The sequence below is a fragment of the Anabrus simplex genome, chromosome 1, assembly GCF_040414725.1.
Source record: "Anabrus simplex isolate iqAnaSimp1 chromosome 1, ASM4041472v1, whole genome shotgun sequence".
Lineage (NCBI taxonomy): Eukaryota > Metazoa > Arthropoda > Insecta > Orthoptera > Tettigoniidae > Anabrus > Anabrus simplex.
Genome location: NC_090265.1, coordinates 1,563,612,092 through 1,563,629,969, shown reverse-complemented (window position 1 = coordinate 1,563,629,969; position 17,878 = coordinate 1,563,612,092).

The following is a 17,878-nucleotide window of genomic DNA, read 5'->3' as shown; positions in this document are numbered from 1 at the left end:
GGGAGGTCAACTGAGTAGAGGTGGGTTCGATTCCTACCTCAGCCATCCTGGAAGTGGTTTTCCGTGGTTTCCCACTTCTCCTCCAGGCAAATGTGGGGAGCGTCCTTCACCCTTCCTTGTCTATCCCTTCCAAGGCCCCTGTTCAGCATAGCAGGTGAGGCCGCCTGGGCGAGGTACTGGTCATCCTCCCCAGTTACATCCGCCCGACCCAGAGTCTGAAGCTCCAGGACACTGCCCTTGAGGCGGTAGAGGTGGGATCCTTCGCGCGGAGTCCGAGGGAAAAGCCAACCCTGGAGGGTAAGCAGATTAAGATTCCATTACGAGTCTTTTGCTAGCAGTATAATATCGTGTCAATATACTACTCTTTTTATTACTATTATTATTTACGCAAGTAGGGCCTATTTAGTTAATTGGTTAATTCCAGTGGCTCGGGGGATGGGGTGTGTATGGCATCTTCAGCATTAGAAATCATCCTAGGTAGGGCTTTCATCTTCACAGACATGCAAGTCGCCTAATAGGCCGTCTATTATTATTATTCCCTGAGTATGTACCGGTACTTGATTTACTGGAAGATTTTCGTGAGCCCCCTGAGTCAGTGTGTGTCACTTCGGAAACTGCTTACCAGGGATTAGTGTGTGGTTATTTAGTGCGTGTAATCGAAGAAAAAACAGAATGCAGCACGTGCTTGAATAACGTTTTTACCTCATTTAATTCATCCCCATTGATAGCTGCGCTAGCACTAGCAACGATTTATTGGCCTAATTATGAGGCTTCAGAAATTTGTTGAGGCGGCTCTACCGTACTGCAAGAAATCTGCAAGTCTGCTCCAGATTATAAAAAACTATGTTCTACCTTCTTTGTGCCAATGTAAGTTTTAAAAGTGTTTTAGTAACAATAAGCACCAGGAACTTGTGTCAGAAACTGTGCTGGCCAAAGTCGTGAAACCTCTACTTAGTAATGCAGGGAAGTACCATACAGACAAAGTTTCCACGTTTTCTTGTTCGTCGAAACCTCTTTCTCGAAAAGTGCTGAAGCTATAACTCTCTAGAGCACCACTTTATACGTAAAATTCTTTAATATTTCTCTTACTTTCAGATTTTAAATTTTGCTGGTATGCTTATCTAGTTGTATTCACGCGGTAAATGGGTACGTTTGGTGCTGCCATCTAGCGGCAGATTGTTTGTAAGGCGTGTTACACGTTTGAGTATGGAATGAGCAGGCAGTTTAAGCAGCCATCGGATGCAGATCGAGCAGGCAGTGGTTTTGGGAGATTTATCTCCTTGTCTACCTAACTAAATGCAACATTAGTGATGAAATGAAATGGCGTATGGCTTTTAGTGCCGGGAGTATCCGAGGACATGTTCGGCTCGCCAGATGCAGGTCTTTCTATTTGACACCAGTAGGCGACCTGCATGTCGTGACGAAGATGAAATTATAATGGAGACGACACATATACCCATTATAACCAATTATGGTTAAAATTCCCGACCCTGCCGGGAATCGAACCCGGGACCCCTGTGACCAAAGGCCAGAATGCTAACCATTTAGCCGGACATCATTAGTGATGTTGGGACCTTTTGTAAATTATGGGCTTGAAGCTCAAAATTGTAACTTACCAATTCTTGGTTTCCTGTTTGTCGAGTTTGTACCACAATATTGCTGTGTACCGGTATCTAAAATATGGTTCTTTCACCAAGTGAAGTGTTTTGTTAAAATTTAAGATCTGAAAAGAAATATAACCTTAAAGTTTTAAATTAATCTTTGACTATCGTACATGGACCCATTCCAGCCTGCACCTTCTTTCACCTCTGCGTTCCACAGAATACCTCGGAACAATAACAAATTTTGTTATTTCCTTATTCGCGCACGCACGTGTGCGTGCGTGCAGGCCTTAACAGGAAGATATAAATATTATGTAGATATTCACTTTGCCTCTAGACTGTGCAGATAGGACCAGGTCTTTTGAATTGACGCCCTGCATGCCGTAATAGGTAGGCTGGTTACCTATCCTTGTACTGGGCGAGTTAACCGTGCAGTTAGGAGCTGGTCTTTTCAGTTGACGCCCCTTTTGTGTCCTGCGTGTGGATAGGGAGGTGCGGCTGTAAGCTTGCATCTAGGAGATAGTGGGTTCAAATCTTACAGTCAGCACGAACCCGGGTAAGAGGCAGGCAATATTAATAATGATGATAATAATAATGCTGATTTTAAGAACAGTATTATATTTGCGAGGTCTAGAACGTCCTTTAATTTTGAATTGTGTGTCGCGTACAGCCCCGAAGTGTCTTAGCCTACCTAGCAACCACTGCTCAGCACGAAGGCCAGCAGTTTTTTTTTTTTTTTTGCTATTGGTTTTAAGTCGCACTGACACAGATGGGTCCTATGGCGACGATGGGATAGGAAAGGCCTATGAGTTGGAAGGAAGCGGCCGTGGCCTTAGTTAAGGTACACCCCAGCATTTGCCTGGTGTGAAAATGGGAAATCACAGAAAACCATCTTCAGGGCTGCCGACAGTTGGATTCGAACTCACTCTCTCCCGGATGCAACCTCACAGCCGCACGCCTATAACTGGCTAGCAGATTACGATGTGTCGTGTGTTCAGCACGATAAAACCTTACGGCTGTTATTCTTGGTTTCTCTAGACCGGGGAGCCGCTATCTCACTGTCAGATAGTTCCTTAATTGTAAACACGTTGGCTGAGTAGTCTTCAGGGAGATAGTGGGTTCGAATCCCACTGTCGTCAGCCGCTGAAGATAGTTTTCCGTGGTTTCACACAAGGCTGTACCTTAATTAAGGACATGGCCGCTTGTTTCTAACACTATGAAAACCCCCATGTCCCAACCGTAAATATATAGCGTTACTTGCAAAATAATAATAATAATAATAGTATTGCCAGTGCGGTTAGGGGGTGCGCGGCTGTAAGCTTTCATTCGGGAGAAAGTGGGTTCGAATCACACTGTCGCCAGCCCTAAAGAATACTTTTCTGCAGTTTCCCCCCGGCAAATGCTGGGACTGCACCTTAATTAAGATCACGGCCGCTTCCCAGGCCTTTCCTAACCCGATCGTTGTTATAAGACCTATCTGTGTCGGTGCGATGTAAAGCCACTAGAAATAACAGTGCAGGTATTTTGTAAAATTGTTCCTTTTCCCAAGATGATGATTTTGTGTGTAGTTAGGTCCCGTGTGAGTAGGGGCTGGGTTGCACTTAAGATCACATCGTCATAGTTATGCATGTTTAGACTTAATCGTTTCTGTTGGATGGAGATGTAAAGCCTTTTTAGCTGATGGGAACACAACATAGCGACTATGTAATTATGCCTCTCTAAAATGCCGCCTGTAAGGAGGGAAGGATAAGTATCCGTAAAACTAGGTCCAAGATAGCGACTGTAGTTAAACCTCTCTAAAATGATAGGAGAGGCATAGAAGTGGGAAGGAAGTAACCGTGGCCTTAATTAAGGAACAGTCCCAGCATTTGCCTCGTGTGGAAATGGGAAACGGCTGCCGACAGTGGGGTTCGAACCCACTACCTCCCGAATACTGGCCACCCTTAGGTGACCGCAGCTATCGAGCTCGGTCATGTTATCCTTGGCTGACTTCTTTGCTAGATTGCATTTCCTAGTAATTTTCTGCAATTTCTCCTTACTTCCACAGCCATTTCTAACTATTTACTTCCAACCTGCACCTCCTTCTTAGTTTCTTTACTTGTCTGTTATGATATAGTGGGTCTTTACCATTCCTTAACACTTTTATAGATACAAACCTGTTTTCACATCGCTCAACAATTGCTTTAAGGCGACACTCCGGATATAAAAAGATATTTTTATCTAATGCATGGATTTTCACGAAATGTTGTGGGAATGTCACCTACATAAAAGTAGAGATATCACAAACATTTCTTTCATATACAATTAATAGTTTATCCAATTTTTTTTCTTTTGAAATTTTTTATATCACTTTTTCATGAAATTTAACATATTAATGTAAATTCGTAATTAGGTAGATACTACTACTATTAAAACACTGCGTATAGATTTTTCTGTACATAATTTATATAAGGAGATACATCGTACTAAACTTTGTGTAATTATTATGTTCTAAAATTTTGGACTTAAAAATTTCTACTACTTGAAAAAAATCTCCAATCAAAAATTCCATATGCACGTTTCTTAATATAGCTGTGATCTGTGATACATATATCATAAAAAATTTGTTACATTTGGCAGAGTATTATGGAAGAAAAATGGGATTTAAGTGTAAAATTGCAATTGTCAAACATAGCATTATTACAGTGGTAAATTGTATGAATTCAGTGGAATAACTTCGTGACAAGAAAAAGAAACCTAATCGTTTCAATTTCAGTCATTAAAAAAAATTCACCAAAATGGCAAAATATCGATTCTTATCTCTGGAATGTTGCCTTAAACCCATCCCAGAGCCTGTTTACATTTTTATGTACCGTTTTCCACCGATTATAGTTACTTTTTTAAAACTCCTTCATGCCTGTTTTATCAGCCATATGGTACTGGCTAATAGTCCTATTTTTAAGACCTTCCTTTCTATCACATTTATTTTTAATTATGACAAAAACAGCTTAGTGATCACTAATACTATCTGTTAGTTCTGTTTCTCTATAGAGCTCATCTGGTTTTACCAGCACCATGTGCAGAATATTCTTCACTCTAATGTTCCGTCTACCGGGCGAGTTGGCCGTGCGCGTAGAGGCGAACGGCTGTGAGCTTGCATCCGGGAGATAGTAGGTTCGAATCCCACTATCGGCAGCCCTGAAGATGGTTTTCCGTGGTTTCCCATTTTCACACCAGGCAAATGCTGGGGCTGTACCTTAATTAAGGCCACGGCCGCTTCCTCCCAACTCCTAGGCCTTTCCTATTCCATCGTCGCCATAAGACCTATCTGTGTCGGTGCGACGTAAAGCCCCTAGCAAAAAAAAAAAAAAATGTTCCGTCACTTCCTGAATCAGCTGTCTTTCCCGTATTAACTTATTTGTCATTTGTGGGTCATGCTTCCTGTCGTTCGCATTACCTTCTCAATTGACATTTGTACATTGAGATTTTTTTTTGCTATGGGCTTTACGTCGCACCGACACAGATAGGTCTCAAATATTATTACAATATTATAAGTCCACCTGTTCAATACAATACAATATGATCCACTATTTCATATGGTCAAAATTTTTATACATAATACATAAAAGTCAATGGTACATGTTTCACCCTCCTTACGGGCATCATCAGCCTATATCAATCTTAAAAATAATACATATGGAGTCATTCTAATCTTATAAATTATAGGTTAAAATGTTGAAAAATGATTTCATAAAACATTATACAATAACTTCTAAAACAACGATAATGCACCAAAGTATGTTAAAAGAGAGTAAATTAACTGTATTTGAAGATTAAAACGTGGTTAAACATGAATTTTGAGAGTTTAAAACTAAAATGGATCCTTTTTTTATAATATCATTAAGACTGTGATGGCCTTGAGTGTAAACACAATCATCAAAGGGGGATGTTTCTTCAATTCCCATAGTTTGAATCGAAGATGGAAAATCACTGTCAGTTATTTAAAACGGAAGTGAGAACGTAATAAACATGTTAAAATGTATACGGTTGGTATATCTGAAAGTAGAAAAGAAAATGGAACTTCTTGTAGAGGCGTTGCTAATGATAAAACGTATGTCAAAGCTAGCGGATGTCAGTAATTATGTTGGTAGTCGATTTGATTTAAAAGACAGTCAAGTTGATGTTATAATTCCGTTGAAACATTTGTAGGGAGAAATGATCAAGTTTTTCTGAAACAAAATGTAGAAGAAAGTTGGTTAAATAATACCGTACTGTACAAGAGACTTCCCGTACGTCAAAAATGCCTAAGGCGGTACTTACTCGTACGGTGCGTATTAAGTACGTCGGGTTGTTTCAGCAACGCTAGCTTGACTGAGCTTTCTACTTCTAGTATTATAACGGTGTGGCTGAGGCAGTGAAGGGCATGGAGGGGGGTAATGGTGGGTGGATCCTTGCGTGCATGTGTTGTTATTGGAGGGCTGTTAGGAGCAAGATGGGCGGGCCTAATATTTGACGAGGTGGTGGAAGCTGAACAAGAAGTTCTAAAAGTTTGCGGGATTGTATTATGTTTTGAATTCACCGTGCCTAATAACTTTGGAGTTAGCTCATATAAAGGATTTTTTGCTTCCGTGGCATCGTTAAGATTATGGTCTTTGTTATAGGCTTGGTCTAAAAAAATGTAAAGATTTTCTAATTCATTCATAAGTTTTCCTTTGCCTATACATTTTAGAATAGTGAGATCTTTATCAATTGATGTAAACTGATGTCCTGTTTCACTCATGTGCGAGCTCATCGCTGAATATTTGTTGTGCTTTAAGGCATTGTAATGCTCCATATATCTCGTATAAAAGCTGCGCCCAGTCTGTCCAACATCTCCTTTTGATGATTGTGTTTACACTCAAGGCCATCACAGTCTTAATGATATTATAAAAAAAGGATCCATTTTAGTTTTAAACTCTCAAAATTCATGTTTAACCACGTCTTTATCTTCAAAAACCGTTAATTTACTCTCTTTTAACATACTTTGGTGCATTATCGTTGTTTTAGATGTTATTGTATAATGTTTTACGAAATCATTTTTCAACATTTTAACCTATAATTTATAAGATTAGAATGACTCCATATGTATTATTTTAAAGATTGATATAGGTTGATGATGCCCGTAAGGAGGGTGAAACATGTACCATTGACTTTTATGTATTATGTATAAAAATTTTGACCATATGAAATAGTGGATCATATTGTATTGTATTGAACAGGTGGACTTATAATATTGTAATAATATTTGAGACATACGTCAACTTCAATACGGAACCAAAATGAGAATAGTTACTTGTAACAGATAGGTCTTATGGCGACGATGGGATAGGAAAGGCCTAGGAGTTGGAAGGAAGCGGCCGTGGCCTTAATTAAGGTAGAGCCCCAGCATTTGCCTGGTGTAAAAATGGGAAACCACGGAAAACCATTTTCAGGGCTGCCGATAGTGGGATTCGAACCTACTATCTCTCGGATGCAAGCTCACAGCCGCGTGCCTCTACGCGCACGGCCAACTCGCCTGGTATACATTGAGATCACCCGCTACAATTATGTTCCTTTCCATATCGTTTCCTCACATAGCTGATTATGTTATCAAATAATTCCAAATCAGTGTCAGCGCTACCCTTTCCTGGTCTATATACTCCAAAGACATCAAGTTGCCTATTACCTTCATAGATGAGCCTTAACACCTAGAATTTCATGTTTGTCATCTTTAACTTTTTCGTAGCTTCTAATTCTTCTTTCACCAGAATGAATACTTACCCTCCTACCATTCCTATCCTATTTCTATGATACACACTCCAGTTACATGAGAAAATTTCTGTATCCATTATATCATTTCTCAGTGATGACTCAACTCTTAATACAATATCTGGTAAGCATGTGTCTATTAAATTACTTAATTCTATTCCTTTCTTTACGATACTTCTACAGTTCAACACTAACATTTTTATGTCATCCCTATTTTACTTCCAGATCACTGTACCCTTATCACCGCTCTCTACACCACTCCGTTTCACTAAATGTACCTCCCTATAACACTTCTAAACAAATTTTCTAACTTATACGTACCACTGCGTTTTAAGTGAAGGCCATCTCCGCGCATATCCGTCTCCTACCTACGATACCTGCCGCATCATTACCGGCTGTCTAAAACCTACTCCGTTGAACAAATTGTACAGTCTTGCTGGTATTGCCCCTCCTGCTATCCATCGAGAGGTTGCAGCAAAAAACGAGAGGAAGAAGGCGGAAACATCTGAAGCTCACCCTCTGTGTGGATACAGGCCAGGTACTCCAAGACTCAAATCAAGGAAATGTTTCCTCAGAACAACAGAGGCTCTTAACGGGACACCTCAGCAATCCTGAATTGATATGTGGCGCGCAAGCTGCACTCGCTCCGAAGAAAGGTTGACACCAAGTGAAGAATTACCACCTGGTCACATGGAGAAATGGAGTACTTGGAGATCACTGAACAGATTACGGGCAGGCGTGACAAGATGTAAAAGCAACCTGCAGAAGTGGGGTTTCAACATCGAGTCATCATTGTGTAAGTGTGGTGCAATCCAGACGACGTCTCATTTGTTGCAGTGTAGTAGGTGCCCTAAAACATGCACTGTACAAGATCTACTTCAGGCAACAGAAAATGCACTGGATGTTGCCAGTTTCTGGGCAAAAGTAGTATAAACTTTTTTTTGTGATAAGTATGAGTTTGAATATAATGTATATAATTCAGTATATGTATTTATAGTATTAATGCTTCTGATACGAATAAATAAAATAACCTACCCATTAGGATCTAGAAATCTCACTCCCAGTTTCCCCACATACCCACTCCATAGTTTCAATTAAATCCCCAATCAACTTGCAGTCAGTATCCCTCCTACACAGTATTCCACTGATAATCTCTGCTTCCTTAAACTTCACCCGTGCTGCATTTACCAGATCCCACACATCCCCAACTATGTTGGTACTTATACATGGTTGCCTTACGTTATTGGTACCAACGTGAAACACTACTATCTTCTCCTTTCCCTCCTTCTCTTCTACTTTCGTCAACATCTCCCTTAACCTAATTCCTGGATAACACTATCCTGGTTCCCTTTCCTCCACACACTTTCCCCACATGTCTGACAATGGAATTCCTCATGACAAGAGACTCAACCCTACTCACCTCATTTGATCCTCTCCCCTCCTGGTCAGCCCTATCTTTCCTGACGGCTGCAGAAGCTACTTCCTCCTCCCCCCCGACCCTGTTCCACCTGTATTTTCCTATCCTCTACCCTACATTTCCATTTCCTACCTTTTCCTTTCCTCCTACTTCCACACTTCTCAGCAAATGTTCCCTGTTCCTCATCTTTCTACTTTTGTTCTACCTGCAGTTACTCGTACCGATTTCTCACAGACACCTCTCCTGAATTCTAATCCTGAATAGAGCCCTTAGTCTGCAATGTCCTTCTCCTTAAAACATTTGACCATCTGTCTTCTACGATTCCCCCCTTTCCTTCCCATCCCTCTTTTACACCTACTGTATCCTGTAGATTGTTTGAGGGAGGCCTACTTTCCTTCCTGTCCTCTGAGAGAATCCTAATTATCTCCCTCAAACTCTCAACTCCTCCCTTATACTCCTTAATACTTGGCCACACACACAGTTCTTACACTTGCACTCCTTAGCCATTTTTTACGGAATAATGAAAAGTAAAGAAAAAGAAAAGGTTAGTATACAAAGATCACACGACAATGAGGTAATTAATATACTACTACCCTACAATACTAATTAAATGTAATATATTTTTATCCTACAACACCTTAACAGGATGAAAACTGCCATTAATTACAGAGAATAAGCTCTCTCAATTGTGCTAATAAGGGTTACACTTTAGTCATCGTACAAGACCCAATCAACCAGGACAAGCGCAACCCAAATGGAACTGACAAATTCTGGGAAGACCTACAAAATATGCTCTCTGAAATTTCAGAGAGACATACCATCATACTGCTTGGCGATTTCAGTACGGTACTCAATTGGGAAGAGAGAGAGAATACAGAAACATAGTGGGCAACTTTCTGGCGCATAAACTAATTGCAATGGAGAGCGATTGGTAGAACTGTGCAGTACTTTCGAATTGGTCATGTAATCTACAGTCTTTAAACATCTGCCAAGAAAACAGAAGACTTTGGTCTCTCCTAACACTAACCTGGGTGAATTCGAGATAGATCACGTGGATACCTAAAAAAAAATCCCAAAAGGTAATCCAAAATGTTAAGGTATTAAGAAGTGCCAATCTGGACTCAGACCACTAACTCTCAAGGATAAAAATTGAGACTTCAGTCTATAAACATTAAATTACACAGAACCTCCAGGAGGATCAGATTTGATATAAAGTGTCCTAGAAACAATCAAGAAGAAATTCGAAGACTAAACAATGCAGATCCTGACAACTGGGACCAAGTGAAAGAAGCTCTTGTCAAGACGATCAGTGAACTTGCCCCTGTTACTAGAAGAAGGAAATATCTGTGGTGGACTGACAACTGTGATAATAGCTCAAAGACAGGGAGCATGGATGAAAAGGAACTCTAAAAAGACCAGGACATTTTGGAGAACTTTCTGAAACAAAGCCAACTTACAATCAAGGTAAGAGGAACTAAAAGGGCCTGCACACACCACCAACTATTCTGAATCAAAGAGGGCTTCATAAAAAAAAAATTCCAGAGACCTCTACAAAACTTTTAACCAGACACTTGAAAAATACACTCCACCTCTTAGCCCAGTACTTTAAGAACTTACACAATTGTGATCCACCCAGCAAAGATTTTGATTATAAATAGACCACGCCAAACCGGAACTTGCTGCCTCTTTCACAGAAAGTTTTTGAAATCGTTCAACTTCTTAAGAATAATAAGCAGCTGGAGAGGACTCCATTGTTGGTAAACTCTGGAAATGTGCCGGAAGCAATGCCATGGGCAAGCTCATTGAGATCATATAGAACATCTGAGAAACAGACTGGACCTCGGCTCCGATTCATCCCATTCATAAGAAAGGAGACTTTACTGACCTAAACGACTACCGTGGGATTTCTCTCGCCTTGGTAACATACAAGATTTCTTCCAAGGCATTACTAACACTGGCACAAAGTCAACTGGACAATCAACTGGGAAAGTACCAGGAAGAGCCGATCCTCTACTGAACAGATCTTCAAAGTTAAAACAGTACTTGTACACACCAAAATGGGAAACTGGAAGGTGGTCAACACCTCTGCGGATTTTCGGAAAGTCTACGTCTCCGTTGATACGAGGATTGGGGCAAAAGTCATGGCAACTGTTTTTTTCCTCTCTTGTAGATATGTGAACGGATCACAAGCGTATATGTGTCGTGAGGAAGTTTGCCAGGCATAGGGTGTATGCAGAACAACAGACGGCTCTGTGATAGCTGGTAGTAGCGCAGCGAGGGCTGTGAAATCAGTCAGTTGGCGAGTGTTGTGCAAGATGGACGTAACCCGTGCTGAGCAGCGCGCTTACATCAAAATAGCCATTCTCTGAGGGAGAAATGCGATGGAACGTCACAGTGAATTAGTGGAAGCCCTTGGGAATAATGCCCTACCATACCGTACAGTAGCACGGTGGGTACAAAAGTTTCAGCAAGGATGAGTGTCAACCAGTGATGACCAACGTTCGGGACGACTTGTCAGTGTGCGGACCGACGTGGCACGTGCCGTCATCGAGCAGCTCCTGGATGAAGACAGACGATGGACGCTACTGGAGTTAGAGAGGGCAAGCGGCATCGAGAAACGCACTGTCCACAGGATATTGCATAATGAGCTGCAACTGCGCAAAATCGCATCACGGTGGGTACCGCATGCACTGACGGAAGTTCAAAGGTGGGTGCGCTATGCAATATGCTCCGACCACCTTGAATGCTGGCAACAGGACAGCGATCAATTCTTGTCACAAATAATCGCCATCGATGAATTTTGGGCCAGGGCATACAAACCAGAACTGAAACATCAGTCCGCGGAGTGGCGGATCACTAAGGAGGCAGAAGGTCCGTCAGAATCCTTCCCCAGTCAAATTGATGGTGATCGTCGCGTATGATGTCAGGGGTGTCACTGTTTGCTACTTTGTTCCACATGGTAGAACAGTGACCGCGCAGTACTACAGGGACTTCCTGGTGCGACAGGTATGAAGTAGCGTTCGGGAGAAACGTCCAGATCTTGTGGACAGTGCAATAATCCTGCACGACAATGCAAAATCACATAAAGCAGTGTGTGTAGGGCAGCTACTGCAACGTTGGGGATGGGAAGAATTGGAACACCCACCGTACTCTCGTGACATTTCGCCCTGTGACTTTGATCTCATTCGAAAGTTTAAGGAACCACTACGTGGTAGGCTGTTTGCAACACTAGAGGACATTGCTAATGTTGTGCACCAACAGGTGACCCGATTCACACATGGTGCGGCAAATGCTGAGGCAGATGGTATTCAGTGCCTCCCACATTGTTGGCAGCGTGTGGTGTCAGTAGCAGGGGACTACTTTGAGGGTCTTTAGGCCCAGGTTTGTCACATCAACTTTGTGTGTACTGTGTTACCATTCTTCTGCACCGGGAAGGCCATATAGCCGTGTATACTATCGTAATAAATTAGTGTGTTACGATATTTCAGTGCTATTCATTGTCCACACATGCAGTTAACACCTTGTCCTTTCGTCGGTATATGTCACATTTTCCAACCGGACTGGGATCTTGAAGAAAAAAAAATAGTTGCCATGACTTTTGCCCCAACCCTCATAGATACACACTTAATAAAATTCTCCAGGGACTGGGATGACTACAAAATCTGCAGATTCATTCTAGAAACATTGACTAACACACATTCCAAGGTTACATTTAAAGGTACGGTCTCGGAAACCTTCGAGATAAAAACGGGGAGACAAGGGGATGGACTTTCCCCACTTCTATTCAGCTCTGTTCTTGAAAAGGTCGTGACAGAATGGCGCAAAGAACTGACCAACTTGGGTGTCCAGAGTGGGATATACAGTACCTGGGTCATAAGAAGGAAGGGCAGATTGTGATGATGATGATGCTTGTTGTTTAAAGGGGCCTAACATCGAGGTCATCGGCCCCTAATGGTACGAAATGAAATAACAAAAAATTCAGATTCATCCACTGCCCAAAATGAAATAAAAAATGTCATGAAGAATGAATGGACGGACATGAACCCTACAAGAAAACAAAAACAAACAAACAAACAAACAAACAAACAAAAACAGTGGATCAGACACAAAAAAAGATCGTGAATAATAGTATTACTGACCAAGGGACCACTTATAATGCACAATGATGCTTGATGTCAATAGGGGTGCAAAATCCACGACTAAGGCCCCACAGAATGGTACATGTCGCGAGTAAAGTAGAACCATGGTATTTGTCATTTTGGGGTACTAATCAAAAGTAGCGAAGACTCACGGTGTTCCACACAAGATGGTACTAGTCACAAGTATTGTACTTCGTACAGGTAACGCAGACCTATGGTGTTTTGCACACAATGGCGCCACTTACAGCCAACGCAAACCGATGAGTTTCCTCACCTAGGTGTACTAGTCACGGGTGCTGGTCCCAAGGGCCCCGTGGTGTTCCTCACATAGTGAGTACTAATCACAGGCAACGCAGACCCACGGTGTCGCTCATATAGTGGTACAACTCGCAGGCTACACCCAGACCCACGGTGTTGCCCACATGGGTACAACGCACGAGTACTGGAATCCACCAGGCCAGGCTTTTTACTGCAACGAATCACAAACCTATTTCGTACCAAGTTAGTGATAATACTCGCAAGTACATGCAACCCATAGTGTTCCCCGCATGATGGTACGAATCAAGAGTAGTTTCATGGTTCTAATTCAATCATCCCTTGGTCGCCCCTTGTAGTCGCCTCTTTGATTTGATTTGATTTGTTTATTTATCATCAACAGAGTTATTGATTCTCCAATTACAGATGATATAATACATTCAAATAATAACAATATTAACAGAACTTACTACTACCACTAATTATAAATAAGCAATATATAATATATACATATTTACAAAACACATTACGAAGGATAAAAGACATGTTTTGAAATGACCGAAGGAAGGAAGTATAACTTTCAGTTACTAAATGGGCAGAACAAGATACAAGGAACACTCTGTCTATGAAGTGTCCATAAGATGTCTGCGAATTTCACTAGCTGACGAGTGAAATATATCCACTATCCCGCTAATTTCGTTCAGGGATCTTAGGGCCTGCATAAACCAAGAGTTCCTGTGTGATTCCGTTCTGCACCTGGGTAAGTGAAAGGTGACAGCCTGTCGGGTATTGCGGGAAGGAACATGAATTGGTAGCAACTGGAGTAAATTGGGACAGTCAAGGAAATTACCGATACATTTGTGTATGAGATGTGCGTTGACATACCTGCGCCTAGTCCTAAGCGACTCAATACACATATTTGTACAAAACAAATCATACTCTGTCGATGACAGCTTGATACCCAAACACTTTTTACTAATCCATTTTGAGAATCTGATCTGTACTCGCTCTAAGGCATTAACTAAGTATTGCTGTGAGGGGATCCACACTTCAGAGCAGTACTCTAGACTAGATCGTATAAGCGAAAAATACAGGGTTTTCAATGGGACAACAGATTTAAAACTCTTGCAATTTCTTTTGAGGAAGCCTAACGTTTTAAATGCCTTGTTAACGATATTTAACACATGCTCATTGAAAGACAGTCCATTTTGATTACTAAAAATAATACCAAGATCGTTAATTTTATTAACACGCTTCACTTCTTGATTCCCTACATTATAATTGAATACATTAACTTGCATTTTTCTCGTGAAGGATATCGCACTGCACTTTGAAATATTTAGGGTTAAATGCCAGTTTTTGCACCAATCACTAATATTATTTATATCAGACTGTAACAATTCGCAATCACTCATCTTTTCAATTACCCTGTAGATTTTAAGGTCATCAGCATAGAGCAGGTAGTTGCTCGAATGGATTTGTGATGGCAGATCATTAATAAATAGAAGGAAACATAAAGGTCCCAGTAGTGAACCTTGTGGGACGCCAGACATAGGCTGATAAGGGCGAGAAATGATACCCTCGTATTTTACTGAATACCTTCTTTCATTAAGATAACATTTAAACCATTCAAGCAAGCTTCCATGAATCCCATATGCTGACAACTTAGTCAGAAGAGCATTATGCTGCACTGAGTCGAAAGCCTTAGAAAAGTCCCTGTACACGGCATCAACCTGCTTGCAATTGTCCAGAGCGCTAGATATGAAGTGGGAGTACACAGCACGATTGGTAGTAGTTGAGCGTTTCTGGACAAACCCATGCTGGTTAATATTAATTAAACCACTGACTGCACTGTACACGGCTTTGTATACGACTCTTTCCGCTACTTTGGATATGAGTGAAAGAACTACTGGTCTGTAATTGACAAATAAAGATCTGTCACCTTTCTTAAACACTGGAATAACATAGCCTTTCTTCCATTCCGACGGGAAATTGCCTGTACGAAGAGACCAGTTGATTATCGTAGCTAGTGGGGTTGCCAGCTCCTCAGCGCACTCACGTAACACAATTCCTGGAATTTGATCTGGACCACAAGACTTCTTCGTATCCATCGACTTCAAGATGTTGCAGACTTCCGATGCCGAAGTTACTACTGATGATAAATTAATTTCGCCTAATTGTTCGGTGTGAGAATTACAAGGAACACTGGGTGGATGGAATGTTTTGAAAGTGTCAGCAAAATTATCCAGAATTTCTTTCAATGAGCTAATTTCCTTGTCTTCATTAATCATCATCGATGGTAGCCGCCTAGATTTTGTTTTGCAATTAATAAATTTCCAAAATCTTTGTGGGTGTCAGATAATATCTTCCTCAACAGACCCGACATAATCCCTGTACTTTCTCCGCTGCATTTGTTTGTATTCCTTTCTTAGCGCCGCGAATTCGATGTAATCTGAAGGAAGTGAAGACTTTGCAGCTCGTTTCCTTGCTCTTTCCTTTGCCCGCATTTTGTCTGTAAGTTCGGAATCATACCAAGAGGGAAGACGCCTGGTCTTCATGATGCGGGAAGGTACGGCGTCCTGAAGAGCGCTGTGCAGTAAGTCATAAAACAAGTCAACTGCGGCATCAAGAGATGGGCAGGATTCGAGCAAGTTCCACGGACAACGGGATAAAATATTTCGTAGATGGGGAAAGTCTGCTTTTGTCCAAACGAATAATGATTTTGTAGTCTGTGGTAAACGAGGAACACGGGAAATATGAAGTCTGAGCTCAAGCGCAGAATGATCTGATTGTACTAACTGTTCTGTTGCTTCACACAGGGTATTATTAGTGACTTTTTCAGACACGAAAGCAAGGTCCAGGAAGTTATTTCCTCGTGTTGGAAAACCGCAAACTTGGCGAAGGTTAAATTCGTTAGTGATCTCTAAAAGAAAGCAGGCTTCCTCGTTGACATGGGCGAGAATAGGATTAATAGATCCCGAATCGTCTGACGCCCAGGCTATCTTGGCGGAAAATAACATAATTGTCATTCAGTATTTCACTATTGTCGATTGAAGAGCCGAGCCAGGACTCCGCTAAACACACGCAGTCGTAATGCATGTCACTCAGAGCGACGTTAAAGTCCACGAGTGATTTCTTAAGACTACAGACATTCTGGTAGTAGATGCTAAGGCTGGTATTTACCTCTTACGACAGGCAGGGGATACCGCGGGTGTATTCTACATGTGCGTCCCCCACCTGCAGGGGGTAGTGTGTTTGGTCCGCGAGAGGTATTTTATTTCCCTCAAGTCCGCCGGCAAGCCGGTTAGGACCCCCCAATCCGCCACCTGGGACGCGTGGGAGTATCACCTCTCCCCCTGCTACGCCTGCACAGCAGGTTCGTGGAGGGCAGATTGTATATTGCCTGGTCTTTGCTGACGACATGGCACTGATGGCCAATTCACTCGATATAGCAACAATACAGGTCAAATGCCACAGAGACAGGCAGCCGAAGTGGGTCTTTAAGTGTCACTGGAGAAAACAGAGTTCTTCACCAATGTCAAAGAAACTAGCAGAGAAATGCTACTAGAATGAGGAAAAATCAAGAGGACTGAGAAATTTAAGTATCTCGCTGAATGGATTGAACCCAGCTTATCAGAAAGAGCATCTTTATCTATGACAGTCAACAAGTTGGAACTGGCTATCGACTGGCAAAGAACATTTATAACAAGAAATGCCTGTCACGCAACCTGAAACTGAAGCACTACACGTCAGTCATACAACCAGAAGCTCTGTATGCCATGGAGTGTCTTTCATTGAACCGAAGAAGTCTGATGGAGAAACTGGAAGTCGAGAGAGGAGAATTCTCAGAAAGACCTTAGGTCCAGAAAAGGAAGATAAGAATTCCATAGACGGCACAATTCCAAGCCTACAAACATATAGAGAGGCTATCTGATTGTGCTAGGAGAAAAGAGAGTAGCTCTCTATGGCCATATAGTAAGACTGCCTCCCAAAAGACTGACCAATCACTTTTTCATCTTCTGGCAGAACAAGAAGATTCGTACCACTTGGCTGACAGAAACTGAGAAGGACATTAAAGAACTGAGAATATCAAATGTTAAAGAAAGACTGTCTGTATGATGTACCCTGAAAGAAGTCCATGGATTTCAGGAAAACCCCTGGAAGAAAGTAGCCCCTGGGCAGATGAAAAAAGGAGTTGCACCAGTAGAAAATGTGACAATGATGGGCAAAGATCAAAGCCCAACAGTTGAACAAGCATGGTCCAAAGTAGGCCCATTCGAACCAAGAAGAAGAGGAGAGGCCCAGTGGTGGTCTTAAAAGTTGATACCCATGGACGACCTGTGGATCTATGCGGATGAGGCCCTACCTAGAATGAATCTAGTGATAAAAACACACATGCACATACCCAGTTCCTAGGCCAGAGGAATTAACCAATGGAAGTTAAAAATCACAACCTGGTTGGAAATTGAACCCAGGACCTCTTGGATGAAAGGCCAGCATGCTAAGAAGTTAGCCACAGAGACAGGTTGGATGTGATGGTTGATGAAATGCAGTTATGACGACCTTGTATGGGATAAGACTTGTTGCTGATACTGTTGGTGAAAGTGGTGCTTTGCACATATAAATGGCAGGTCTTACAGTGGCTGTGTTTATAGTATAAGGAGCCAGAATGGAGTGACATCTGGTGTGGTTCTTAGTGA